The sequence below is a fragment of the Ascaphus truei genome, chromosome 1 (genome assembly GCF_040206685.1).
Source record: "Ascaphus truei isolate aAscTru1 chromosome 1, aAscTru1.hap1, whole genome shotgun sequence".
NCBI classification, from domain to species: Eukaryota; Metazoa; Chordata; class Amphibia; order Anura; family Ascaphidae; genus Ascaphus; species Ascaphus truei.
In genome coordinates, this window is record NC_134483.1 from 132,537,997 (window position 1) to 132,552,228 (window position 14,232).

Below are 14,232 nucleotides of genomic sequence, written 5' to 3' on the forward strand. Positions count from 1 at the left end.
GTTTGTCTTTGTTCAGGAGTTTTTTTATTATAAATCACTTTGTGTAGGTCACACAGTATGTTTCATCACTATTTACAAGATTATGTTAAATGTGGTATTCACTGGTTCTTTATATATACGTTTTAGTTGATACTGGGTATTTGGAATTGGTTCTTTATTTATTTATTTTGTCTAGTTCGTTTTGGCTTTGCCTATTCTGAGTGGCTATTAGATATTCTGCACACTCACTCTGATTTTTGCTGTTTCTCAGATATTGTATGCACTCTGGTAGTTTTTAACAGTCTTGCTGGAGTTGTCTCCTTCACTACTGTGGTGGTAAGTCTGTTTAAACTGCGGGACTCCCCAATATTAGGGGTTTGGTCTGCAGACCTCCATTTCGAGTATTGGCAGTCACTTTTAGGCATGGTTTCTTCTGCCAGTAGTGTATTACGGTTTCTGGGATATGTGACTCTTAGATGAGGGACGATAGGGGAGTGGCCTGGGAGCCTGTGATGATGTGACGAGCTGCCCTCATTGAAGCTGCCCTCTTCTCATGAAGATGGCGACACACAGCTCCTGTGGTTAATGCAGCGCATGCGGAGTTACAAGTCGCGACTATGACGTCACGTATATCTCGGCCCTCGCGCCATTCCTCACCTGGTAGCACTTAGATAGGTAAGTATAAGGGGTATTTAAGGGTTTTTAGCATTGTTTAGTATCAGCTCTCACCTTAACAAAGGCTGCCTGTGTGCAGTCGAAACGTTGGATTTAAGTTACTACTTTGTGAAAAGACCGTGTGCCTGGACTATTCTCTTTACCTGCATAACCATGATATACATATAGCCATGGTCCCCTTACCAGTGCGGGTCCCCGGCTATGGGATGCTTCCCCACGCTCCCCCTGGTATAAACGCAGGTGCCGCGCGGTTAGTTAGGGCGGTGCGGCGAGATAGCCAGCAGCAGGAGGCACAGGGAGGCTCCGGCGGTTCTCCACTGGCTTGCGCCGCCATCAGGGCGGGCGCCGCCATGTTGGAGTTTACCGTGCATGCGCGAACGATTGCGCAAGTGCGGACGGTTGCGGAGGCCATCTTAGAGGTGGCAGAGCAAGCGCAGGAGAAGGCAGAGAGGCAGGAAGGCCCTCTAGAGGTTGCGCATGTGCAGGGAAGTGGCACGGCGGCCATTAGGATAGCGCAGGCTCAGACAGGAAAAGGTAGGCGGCCATTACAGAGGAGGCCATGCGGTCTCCATAGGCAGGAGCCTTCTGGGGAACTACACTTCCCAGGAGGCATAGCAGCAGGCAGTCAGGTGCTTGAGCTTAGCCAATAGGGCTGAGGGATTCTCCTGTAAAGGGGAGGATCTAGTTAGGGATATTAGCAAGCTTGCAGGAAGGAAGTCAGTCAGGGTGGGGAAGCAGACAGAGGAGGAGGTAGGTGTGCAGGGTCAGGGACCCATGCACTAGGCCAGAGACCCTCCCCAGACCCCAGATAGCCCTGAGTCATCAGTGAGCTGCTGCCGTTAGGGACAGACCCAGATAGGGAGGCTGTCACTTTAGCTGAGCAGGATAGAAAGTTGCAACAGTGTTGTGTGCAGTGCAGCCAGAGTAGTTGCTTTGACTGTGTCAGTGAAAGGCCCCTCATAGGAAGAAGGGGGATTGCTTTCAAAGTTATACAGTGTGTGTAATATCACCAATGCCAGTTGCATGTGGTGAGCTGCCAGAGTCTGGGATCAGACAGAATCTACAGCAAGAGATCTTCTGCATGCAGGGACTAGGCGAGAGGTATACCCCCAGGGCCCAGTTAGTCCCCTGAGACACTGTAGAGGAATAACTGAATGTTATAGGGACTGCCTTAAGACAGGGACTCCTTCACCATACTCAGAGAGAAAGAGGAATGCTGCATTACAGTGCCTGACTGTCAGTACAGCGTGTAGCAGGAAGAGTGCCTGACTCCATAGCAGAGACTGTGGTAAAGGGTCATTCCGGCTGGAGATCCCTCCCTGGAGGAGTTAGAGGGTGTATCCATTCCTGCAGAGAGCAGCGCAGTGCGGCGTGGGATCACTGTGCGCAGTGTTGCTGAGTTCCAAGGATTATCCTGATCAGGAGCAGTGATCAGGGAGGTAGTATAATAAGTGCACCACTGGGCCCCAACACAGGGAAGTGCTATCCCTCACACTCACACTCACCTTATTGTTGTGGACACTCAAGGGATAAAATGCCCAAGCACATCATTATCAAAGGGACTGAGGGTGATGTGATGATGGACATGTGGGCTGAGGGGATGGTATGCATTCAGGGTGATGCAATGTTATTCATATGATGTAATGATGTATTGATGTTATGCAAAGAGAGTTTCATTGAAGTTACAGTTCATGCTCAGTAAATATTGTTTATTCACATTGTGTGTATTTACTGTATGGTTGTTCTGGTCAGGGCACACTCCCACCACGTTGGGATCCCTCATCAGTGGAGGCGCTGCACCGAGTGTAAGTATATACCCCAGGTTCCCTGTGGCAGAAGCTCAGCCCTCCTGGTTGCCAAACAGCTTCAGCACCACACTGATAAGTAGTCAGATACACCTACCCACCCCAATCTCACTTAGGGTGGGGGTAAGAGGGCTACATACATATAATGCTTTGGGTGGAAAAGTTAGGGGGTTAATTTCCACTGACCCCTTGCTTCCCAAGTAACTGGTAATAAGGCATTGCTGGCTCTTCTGCAGCAAAGTGTAAAAAGCACAAGTGCGCTAACCTATGGCAACTGATTCCTTTTCACAGATTGCAGCATCAGATAGAACAGGGGGGCGCAAACTTTTTTCCTGCGCCCCCCTGCCGGCGGTTCCCCTCTCTTAGCGCCCCCCGCTTACTTCTGCTCCAGCGTCGGCTCCGGCAGCATGACATATGGCAACGAGACGTCACATGACCTCGTGACGTAATTTGCCACCGCGTTGCCATGGCGACGCGTCTAAGAAGCCGCCGGAGCCAAGGTAAGTAAGGATTACAGAGGCCACTTCCCCGGTACTTAATTTAAGTGCCCTCGGGAAGTGCGCGGGGGCTCTGTAAACCCCGCGCCCCCCAGTTTGCGAGCCGCTGATAGAAAACATGTACAGTAGAAGTTAGAAAAAAACAAGTTTCAATTCATTTTGGTTTCTTCATTTCACTTAAAGCCATGTGATTTGCAAATCTCTGTACACTATAATTCCATCTATGAAGAACCCTAACGCTGGTTCCCTGAATGGTATCACCTACAGGAAACTTTTTCCAAACCTTTGGCCTAATCATCTTAATTGGCATCGCATCCGTAATCACGTGTTGGGTCGTGGCATTCCGCAAGGCTATTTCACCTAGAAAGCATTCCAATTTATGGTATAAACATTCTAATTCCTAACTTCCCTGTTCAAAGTTTGACAAATATAATACGTGAGGTGACATCTTGCTCCTAATATATGATGGAATGCCACTGTATAAATAAACACATTTCTACACAGAGTAAATATGTCAGCAAACCCCCTTCATCAATTACAGTAGCTGAAGGCCTCATACTTCAACCAATGGGAACAACAGACAGACATTTTGAAATCTTTGCACTGAACATTCCAGCGTGACAAGTGGTTCCAAAAATTACCCAAATTACAAGAATGTACTGTTGCAGGAATGGGATATATGCTAGACCATGATTGTGTAAACAATTTAGTCTTCATTCATCTTTGCTCACTTCCAGTAAACGCCTTCTGGCTCTGGTATACTACACAACGTGTGAGTTACCCAAAGTCAGTAAGGACAAAATAGAGAATCACAGCTCGCACTTTTATATTGTATATAAACTTAATGTTGTTTCTTTGCAGGCATACAGTAGAATGTGTTACTGTACATCTGCGTTTAAAGCTCAAAAGTTGCCATTTTTTTAATGTGGACGGTTAAAAAGAGAATTTGAACATGTATTTCTGAATCAGTGGGTAAAAGTATCACACTTCAGACATATCTGCAACCCTGATTTCACCATTGTTACCTAGCATACAATGCTTCTACTTCAGCTAGGGATTCTGGGAAATGACATGCAAATGAGCACACATGTCACTTTTTGCTTCAAATCCATTTAAACACAGATCCCTATAAGTGGGTGAGATTCACTAAGCATCGATACAGGGTGTCGCACTGTGATCCTGTATTAACACCCACTGAAGTCAATGGCAGCAAACTGAATTGCAGCGCGATAAATTGATCAGAACTTATTGAGTCAGAGCGAGTGCATTACGGAACTAAGCAGTCTGGAGCAGTATGAGGAATTAGTTGCAAGTTATGCGACACGTTAATGTAGGAAGATTCAAAGTCTGAGAATAGACTCTTTTTTTTTCTGGCGTCAACACTATCCATCAAAAATCCCTCCTTGATTAACAAGGTACTTACATTTGTATTAGAGAAAAGCAACAGAAAAAAGAGAATCAAAATAATGGATCATACTTCTAGATATATTTTTTCATGAGCTTGATACATAGCCCCTTCTAGTTGTGTAAGTTCTTTTCCTATGCCTGGCAGCCATATTTACGGCATAATGGTTATTACGAATCTTAATAATTATATCACTTTAAGAATTTACGGAGTGGTGCTATTCCATAGGTAGGGTGACCAGATGTCCCGTGTTTTTGCTGTTTGTCCCGGGTCCCAACTTTAAAAAAAAAAAAAATCACGTTTTTTATTGCTTGCCGGAGGCACATGCGCACAAGTGTCTGCCAAGTGCTAGTCGTGTGATGGGGGCTTGACATTGGCGCGTGCCTGGTCGGCACTTTGCCATTTGCGCATGCGTAAAATTTGTCCCGGTTTGTCCCAGGAAAAATATGGTCAACTTATCCATAGGACAGCAAAATGGAACATACTGTAGTGCCGACGAGTATTCTAAAACAAATCTGGGGCAATCACCAACAAGACCCAGGTACATGCTGGGTACATGCTGGGTACATGCTGGGTACATGCTGGGTACAAGCTGCAACATTTCAGTGACATTTCTGCAGACAGACTAATGGCCCATCGGATTAACAGCAGGGGTCCCTGGCAGTCCCATTCAAACTGAATGGGACTGCCAGGGACCCCTGCTGTGTTAATCCGATGGGCCATTAGTCTCTGCAGAAATGTCACTGAAATGTTGCAGCTTGTACCCAGCATGTACCCAGCATGTACCCAGCATGTACCCAGCATGTACCCAGCATGTACCTGGGTCTTGTTGGTGATAGCCCCAGATTTTCCAAGGCAAGTTTTAGAATACACGTCGGCGCACCTGTAGATTGAACTTGATGGACATGTATTTTTTTAACCTCATCTACTACAGTATGTAACTTCTGGCACCAACATATAACCTGCTAAGCCAGTTCTGGAACATGGGACAAGCCTCCCGGAGAGGCATTCAGAGTAAACATAATGTAAAAACCATTGCCTAAAAAGAAAATCACCACAACTATAATGGATGTTAGGTATGACATGCAAATGAAGCGTTATCCTAACATTGCATAGCCACTAACGTCCGTTAAGTTACATTAGTTAGGTGTTACCTAAACTTGGCATTACTCACATCCAGCCTCTGAAATGGGACTTTTGCCAGGTTTGGATGGGTATAAATGAGAAATGATGAATCAGTGCACTCCTGAAAGAAAGAGGGGAAGAAATATATATATAATGGTGCAATTATGTGTAAAAAAACAATAACTATATAAACCACCACCAGTGTATAAATACTGTATTCAATATATAGTAGAAAAGGTCTCTTCTCATTGTTTCTTAGCGTATGCTGCTTTCATTTAGGAGAGACGTTAGTCCCCCATCTAGTATAGGGGGGAGGGGGGAGGGGGGAGGCAAAAACCGCTGATAAGGAAGTACTGTATGGTCACTTCTGATGGTGTCTTTCTATGGAGTAAAATAATGCACTTACAAACTGTCTATAGTAAATAGGCCCCTAGGATTGCAGTATCACACTCTGTGGCTTAGTCATCAAATTGCATTATAATGGCCAAAAAAGGTGTTCTTTTTAAAGGTATACCGCAAAAAAAAAAAAGTGTTTTTTTCCCCGCATCGGATAAAAAATATTGGGCCCAGCACCAAAGTTACTATGTACCCCAGATTTTGTATTTTTGCTGCGTGTCAAATCCCACCAAATAACACATTTTTTATCACCTGCTCCAGGCTGGCGTTAGTCTTCTTTTGTCATGGCCATTAAAATAGCCTTAATATACGTAGCCAAGATCAGCTAAACTAACATGGGATAGGTGATAAAACATTACATATAAACACATTTAACTAAATATTAACACCTTAGTAGCCCAATGTGTATTTCCATGACTAGCTGACCACTAAGGGCTATAAAGGGGGTAATATTCAACTAAAACCACACTACCTACCCCCTTAGCTCTGGCAAACAAGGGGATACCCCTACCACCATATTTCTATTTAACCCCCGGGGTCCTAGCCACCCTCCCCAGGGTCCATTGGCCAGTAATATAGAAAGGGATGGGGTTTTGGCAGTATTTGCCCCCCAGGGAGGGAGTTTAAGACCCCAGGGTGGTGGTTTGGGGGTAACCACTTGTTTGCCTTGGTAGTTAGTAAAGCATTGTATGGCACTTCTGCATTTCATGAATAGATCCCTTCCTCAGGGAATAATGATTAACGATTCAAAACACATGACATTTACTACAATGATGTTAATATACTAACATAACATTCTATGAATGATCAGCTGCAATTACAAACATTTTTCAAAAGAACAATTCTTAGAAAGCGTTCAAAGACTACAGAATCCAAATAGTACTATACTTTGTACTCATTGGAATATGTTTAGTATGTACAAGCTAATGGCTATATCACTATAAGGACAGCAAATAAAAATACCACTTGTGAGCACATTCACATGTCTCAGACAGGTCTGCAACCCTGAATTTCCCCATTATCTCTTAACATACAGTGCTTCCGCTACATCTATGGATTCTGGGAAATGACATGCAAATGAGCACAGTGTCACCTTCTTATCCACTTTAACATGGATCCCTATAAGCCTATGCCTCATGGCCGGTGCTACAACTAGAAGACTTAGGCGGTCGCCTAGGGCGGCACATGTTGGGGGATGGCAGTGGCAGCAGAGGAGGATGGCGGGCAAAGGGGGAGAGGAGGAGAACGGCAAGTGGAGTAGGGTAGCAGAGGAGGAGGATGTCAGGCGGCGGCTGGAGAAGAGGACTGAGGACTATGGGAGCAGAGCTGTGTGGCAGAGGAGGAAGACAGCAGGAGGTGGCAGGAGAAGAGGCTTGAGGACCATGTGAGCGGAGCAGGCTGACACAGGAGGACGGCTGGTGAGGAGCACATCCCTGCGGTCCGACCCGGAAGTTTTCACTGAGTTCCGGTGTCTGCCGCTGATACAGTGCAGCTCCTCCGCGGCTGTCCTTCTCTGCTCCTGCAGTCCTCAGTGCCCTTCTCCCACCACCTGCCATCTTTCTCCTCTGCTGCTGCCCTATTCTTCTGCTCTACCGACGCCACCTGATGTCCTTCTCCTCTGTCCTTTTCTCCTGTTGCCGCCCTCCTCCTCTGCTGCCTGCTCTACCTCAGATCACCGAATCCAGGTGTGTGAGAGGAGCGGTTGAGAGAGGAAGAGGAGGGGAGTGAGAGAGGAAGAGGAGGGGGGTGAGAGAAGAGGAGGAGGAAGGGGGAGAGAAAAGAAGAGAAGTGGGTGAGAGGAAGAGAAGGAGGTGAGAGGAGGGGGGTGAGAGGAAGGGGGTGAGAGGAAGGGAGGGGGTTAGAGAAGGGGGAGGAGGGGGTGAGAGAGGAAGAGGTGGGGTAAGAGAGGAGGAGGGGTGAGAAGAAGAGAAGGAGTGGGTTAGAGGAGAAGAAAGGTGGTGAGAGATGATGTGGGTGAGTGAAGAATGAGGGTAGTAAGAGAGGAAGAGGAGGAGGGATGAGGTAGGAAGAGGAGTGAGAGAGAAAGATTAGAAGGAGGGGGTGAGGGAGGAAAAGGGGTGAGAAAGAGGAGATGGTGGTGAGATAAAGAGGAGGGAGTTGAGAGGAAGAGGAAGGGTGAGAGAGGAAGAGAGAAGGAGGGAGGTGAGAGGAAGAGGAGAAGTATGTGGTTGAGAGAGAAAGAGGAGACGGAGGGTGAGAGAGGAAAAGGGCGGTGAGAGAGGAAGGAAAGGAGGGGGTGAGTGAGGAAAAGGAGGGGGGTGAATGAGGAGTGTGAGGGGATTTAGATGAGAGAGGAAGAGGAGGGGGTGAGAGAGAATAGGGCTATAACAACATGCAAAAAAATATCTGAAAGTTCGTGATGTGTGGGAGGGGGGTGCGCTGGGCTGAAGGTTTGCCGAGAGTACCGAATACCCTTGCACCGGCCCTTCACAGCCTGGATTGAAGAAGTGCATAGCCAGTTAACCTACTCACAGACAGCTGTTTCAGCCTTTTGTGTCTGATCAATGTGAGATGATTATACTAGCATTGCAATTTGAAGCTGGGATAGGTTTCAACCACACATTAAATAAGTTATGGTGGGTAAAAAAAAGGTGATAGAAACCCTCCAGCGTACAGTGTGCAGCAAATACAAATATTATTTGTGAGCACACGCTACATGCCTGCAGCCCTGCCTTTCCCCATTATGTCTTAGCATACAATGCTTCCACTGCAGCCAGGGATTCTGGGTAATGATATGCAAGTGAGCCCACGGTTTCACCTTTTGCTTCAAATCCATTGGACTCCTATAAGTATATGTCTGCCGTATTGCACAGCTTTTTCAGCACAGCCTGGGTTAAAGACACAAACTCTAATCGCTGGATGGGTATAACACCACCGTTAGGTATGATTTAACTAAGATAGCCGTCTTTCCCTCTCCTCTTCTCTTTCTCGGTTAAACACCTACTTTAGGGTCTGAATCAGAGTAATGCCAAGATGTACTTAATGTCACGGTATTGGAAACCTTACACAACATTATGCTACAATAACATGACGTTAGCCTATGCTAATGAGATGTACAATGGCCATTGATTTTTGTATATACTTAGCTTTGAGGATACTCGTTCACCTCTGGGAACATAACGTCCGTTTCCGTTTTAGGTAGCATTACATTATGAGCCCTGATTTAACGGATGGATCTAGCCCCCATGGGATCCTAAGCAAATCTGACCACACTGTGCCTTCCCAGAATGTACATGTCTCTGAAAACAAGATACCTCTATCTCAGTCTCCCTCCCCATGGGAAATATGTGAAGGAAAGAAAATGAAATGACATCATTCGAGAACACAAGTTTAAATCAACTAAGTTGTAGTGAAGAAAATAGGAAAAATGTAGGTTCAAAGTAAATATCTTATTTGATTTCAACTTTTAAGGTGTCATTTTATACTAACGTGATGATGATGATGATAACAGATAACATGCACATTTTTTCTCTTATATTATGGTTTAAAGTGGTGAGCGATCCTCCCATATAAATGTTATATTAAAGATTGTTGTAGGTTTTTTGTTGTTGTAAACTCTTTTTATTGTGACATTTCAAATATCCATACAAAAGACAGAGGCCCTTATTCTGTAAGGTGTGATAAGGTGTGATCACTTGATAGTGCATGATAAGTCCCATTGACTTTAGTGGGGCTTTTTCTGAGATAGAACGACATCTGGGCTTACTGTATCACACCTTACAGAATGAGTCCCAAAGTCTTTAACGTGTTACAGGGAAGCAACAACAATATAGGAAATGCAGAAGACAAAAACATAGAAGGGATTACAGAAAATCCGAGAACATAACTAGCCAAATAAAGGTGAAAATAACAATACAAATAAGAATTAAAAGTAAGAAAAATAATAGGTTTTATGTTAAACAACAGATAAAAGTTTAAGGCAATAGCTTTGTCATTGATAATTATAGAGCCTTTTATTTTTTCAATTTTAAACTACAATACAGTGAGTGCATTAATGTCCTGCAGGTTTTTGCAGACGTGGAAACACTAAAACAAAAGAGATCTATCTCGTCTCCTTCATCTTGTAATTCTGTACAGTCTATAGATCCAGAAGATATCAAGGTTAAGACATGACGTATCCATTGGGATTTACGTTGTCCTTCGAGTATTATTTATTTATAAAATGATTTACCAGGAAGTATTACATTGAGAGCTACCTTTTTTGTTTTGAAGTATGTCCTGGGCACAGAGTTATGATGACAAATACATGGTTACGTTAAAATGACAGAGGTTATACGTTCAATTTAAAGATATTTCTTTGACAGTTAGAGATAATATGATTATGGGTGTATGTAACAGTTACAGACCAGATTAAAATGTGGGACAGCTGAAGTCTTGATACTTATACTGGAGCAGTTTTGAGAGTCTCTGGTAGGTTATTCCAGTTGTGAGGTGCACGGTAAGAGAAGGAGGAGCAGCCGGATTCCTTGTTGAATCTTGGGACCATGAACAGTCTTTTGGAGACGGATCTCAGGGGATAAGTGCTGCGTGTGGTAGGGTGATATGTTTGTTCAAATAGGCGGGTAGCTTGCCAAGTGGGTATCTGAAGGCAAGACAGAAAATATTTACTTTGTGTCTTGATTCAAGGGATAGCCAATCTAGTTCTTGGAGCACTAGAAATAGGTAGTGGAACAGATCCATTGTCAGTGCTACAATATCTCCAGCAACACTATCATAATCATAGAGAAAAGTGTATATAGAATGCTGCATTCAGAGATCGTCACATAAAGCTAATACATACTTCCATAATAAATGGCAAAGTCTGTGTCACACTTAGCAAGAGTATAAAGGTCAGGAATGTCTTGTATATATTTGGTGTCTGGTTTCTGTTCAGGTTGGCCTGGGAAGGGAAGCAGGGACCACTGATGCACACCAGTCTCTAGGGACACATCAGTCAGCTTCCCGCAGTAACACTTTACACTCACTGCATGTTGCAGCAGATTTGTTCAGGGTTAATTCAGAGAAAGAGAGGTAGTCCCGTAGTCTTGCCAGTGGAAGTTGCCGCAGCGTGCTCCCTGCCGCATGGGACAGAACATGTGAGGAAAACAAAAGGCGGTGCAATGCTAGCAAAAATCACAGCTAGAAAGTTGAAGAGCTAATGAAACTAATTTAATGGACATACAATACAAAACACGGAGGAGGACAAGTTCATCTAATGCGTTTCACACCACAACAGTGCTTTATCTTTGATATCGTTTTTGCAGTATCATTGGTGGCAGTGGGTTAAAGATATAAATATTGTAACTGAGTAAGGGTAAATATTAAGTACTGTGAGAAACAAAAGAAAGAAAAGCTCCCTATTATGTCGCACTGAAGAAAACACCCTTAACTGAATTAAAAATATTTTTTATTAGTAAATTAATTAAAATATATTTTGCAGCGAGATATACAATGAACCAAATAATTAAAACAAATTAAAAATGAAGGAGGTGTCTGTGTGCTATATCTAGACGACAGTGTGAATGAGGGAATAGCTATTAATCACTATCTTTTCCCACGGTTATACTATTAGACTATTAAATGTTGATGGGAGCCATCTCTGTGGGATGCTACCTAAGATGGGTACTGTCCTTCACTATAAAACAATAGAAGGGGATCCTTATACTATGCTATACCAGCGGTGCGCAAACTGGGGGGGGGACGTGCCCCCCAGGGGGGGGCAGGAGAATTTCTAGGGGGAGTGCGGCAGTTACAGAGGCCCCACGCTCTTCCCCACGGCATTTAAATTAAATGCCGGGGGAAGCGTGAGGCCTCTGTAACTCACTACCAGGTGTCAGTCGGGTCTTCAGCGACGCGTCGCCATGGCAACCCGTGTCAATAGACGCGACGGGGTCACGTGACGTCACATGACCCGCGACGTCATTTGACACTGAGTCCTTGTAGAGGGGGGTCACAAACGCTGCGGCTCCCCGGAAGGGGGGCGCAGCTCAAAATGTTTGCGCACCCCTGTGCTATACATATGAACATATATACACGATTCCCAGTGAGATCCCACTACTCCTGGCATCTGTGCTCGAGAACCTTCCACCTCTCTCTTGCTATATATCACTGTGACGTCAATGGCTACAGACAGGAAAGGTGGGGCTTGACACCAGCTGAGTCACCCCAGCACCATGTGATGGGGAAAGGGGCATTACTCAGTGTGGGCTCACACAGTTAACCCCTTAAGGCCATGGTAATCACAAAGAGGGGTTACATATACTTTATTCTTGTTCTGAAGGACAAATGAATGGGTACACTAAGAGGACATACATAATAAATAGTATTTGGTGCAGAGGATGCTGGGAATAAAACAACTGAAGGCAGCCAAAACGTATCCAACTGTCTTAACGAAATAAGTATTTAGACAGATTGAATACTAATTATGGTATAAAGTTTAGAATCAGTTAGATTTATCTGAATCTTTGAATGTTAAATGAAAAATATCACTGGTGTTACTGCTTTGAGCATCAATCCGCAATAGAAAGACAGTCACCGTTTTGCCCTAGCTGTTCTGAAAATGGAAAGTTGTTCAAGATGGAATATACTCCTGGCAATATCCCCAGTGGCACACTTTCCAAAGATTGTGTTTAATAGTTGACACTCCTATAGAGGATTCAAATAAGCCAATTAGGCAGGCTGCAAGGAATCATGCATACATCATGTGTTTCCTTTGATACCATTCCTACTTGTCTCCGCTCTAGTATTAGAAACTGACTGCTTTCAAGTCTCCAGAAAATGACATGTGGGTAACCAGCTGAAAACTGACCTCCATAAATGTCATTTGGCAAGAATTACAATAGTTTCAGCAAAACATTGAACAATTCAAACACTTAACTGGGTTTTATTTCATGTTGTCAGTTTTTTTTTTAACTTTTCTGTTTCGTAATCTGTCAGTCGTCTTTAGCAAAGAAGTGTGGTGGGTAGCTGTGTTTCTTCCATGTAGTAACAAAGGAGGGAGGGGGAGTAAGTGGTATAATACCTTTTATTGGACCAACAAGTAGTTGATATGTTACGAGTTTTCGAACTTCAATGTTATATACAGTGTTTGTAACAGGAATATTGGGTTACAATAGATGTTGAGAGGAAGTATCATCTCTAGCAAAGTTTCTTGAAAACACTATTAGTAGGCAGTAGAGAGAGAGAACATAATATAGCACTCAGGTTCACGCTCTGAAGATGAGTGAATGATTTAAAACATATTCTTTATTAGTAGCAACATATATTAAAATAATGGATGATAGAACAACGTACTGGAGGTAGGCTGATCCTAAATAATGATAGCCATATTGGCTCCGCATCAAACTAAATTGTTTGTACCAGGTAATTCTAATAAAACACAAGTAACAGGACAACACAGGGATCCTAGTGTGGACCTGTGAAAACACTATTGTCAGAAATAATATATTTTATGTGCACTGGGAATCAATGAATATCATAAAAAAATATTTGGGGGAAGGGAAATTGGCAGCAAAGTGCAACAAAACGCAATATGACTACACACATCCCAAAATCTAACAATTGTTTTGTATAAGGAATAGAGATCCCCCAACTATTCTTATTAAGCCACAAATGACCTCTAACCTTTTCCAAGCAGCATGTTAAGGGACTGCACTGCGAGTTACAAGAAGCTGTATCAAGCACTGCGCAAAATCAGCGTGGTAGTCTTAACAGGGTGTGCAGTATGTATTGGGGAGCCATTAGGATATTGTTTCCTGGGAGAATAAGCTTCTGGAGTCAGGAAATAATGAACATAATAAACGAAAGCAGGGGTTCTCAACTCCAGTCCTCAAGATCCCCCAACAGGGCAGGTTTTCAGGATATCCCTGCTTCAGCACAGGTGGTTCAATCAGTGGCTCAGACTGATCCACTGATTGAGCCACCAGTGCTGAAGCAGGGATATCCTGAAAACCTGACCTGTTGAGAGGGCTTGAGGACTGGAGTTGAGAACCCCGGAACTAATACACAGAACATACAGCAGGTGTTTTCCTTTTGGTCACAGAAAAAAAAGAACTATTACCGTTCTGCAAGATGAATGATCGGTGGTGGCCCACTAGTTACATATAAACAGTTCATATCACAGTGAATATCAGGGCAATGTTGAGTGCAATGTTTATTACGGGCCACACCTAGTCCTGAAACCTACCCGTACCATTAACAGATTGTTTGTTTGGACGGATACATAAACATTCAAAACATGCTTTAAACTTTGTAGTTTATTATTCTATGCAATAATTCTTGATTATATCTTATTGGAAATAAATGGCCAGCGTCAAATAATGTGCCAACATTTTCATATATTATCTCTAAA

At 43.8% G+C, this 14,232-nt stretch overlaps 1 protein-coding gene and 1 long non-coding RNA gene across 3 annotated transcripts in view; one reads left to right on the plus strand and one right to left on the minus strand.

Annotated features, from left to right (window-relative positions):
- The window catches only part of ADAMTSL1 (ADAMTS like 1), a 943,111-nt gene that overhangs the window by 360,351 nt on the left and 568,528 nt on the right, over positions 1-14,232 (plus strand). The gene's annotated exons all lie outside the window — the stretch shown is intronic.
- The window catches only part of LOC142469730 (uncharacterized), a 51,639-nt gene continuing 42,942 nt past the window's right edge, over positions 5,536-14,232 (minus strand). The window contains exon 3 of the long non-coding RNA XR_012789073.1: positions 5,536-5,607. This is a non-coding gene — a long non-coding RNA (uncharacterized LOC142469730). The remainder of the gene's footprint in view (positions 5,608-14,232) is intronic.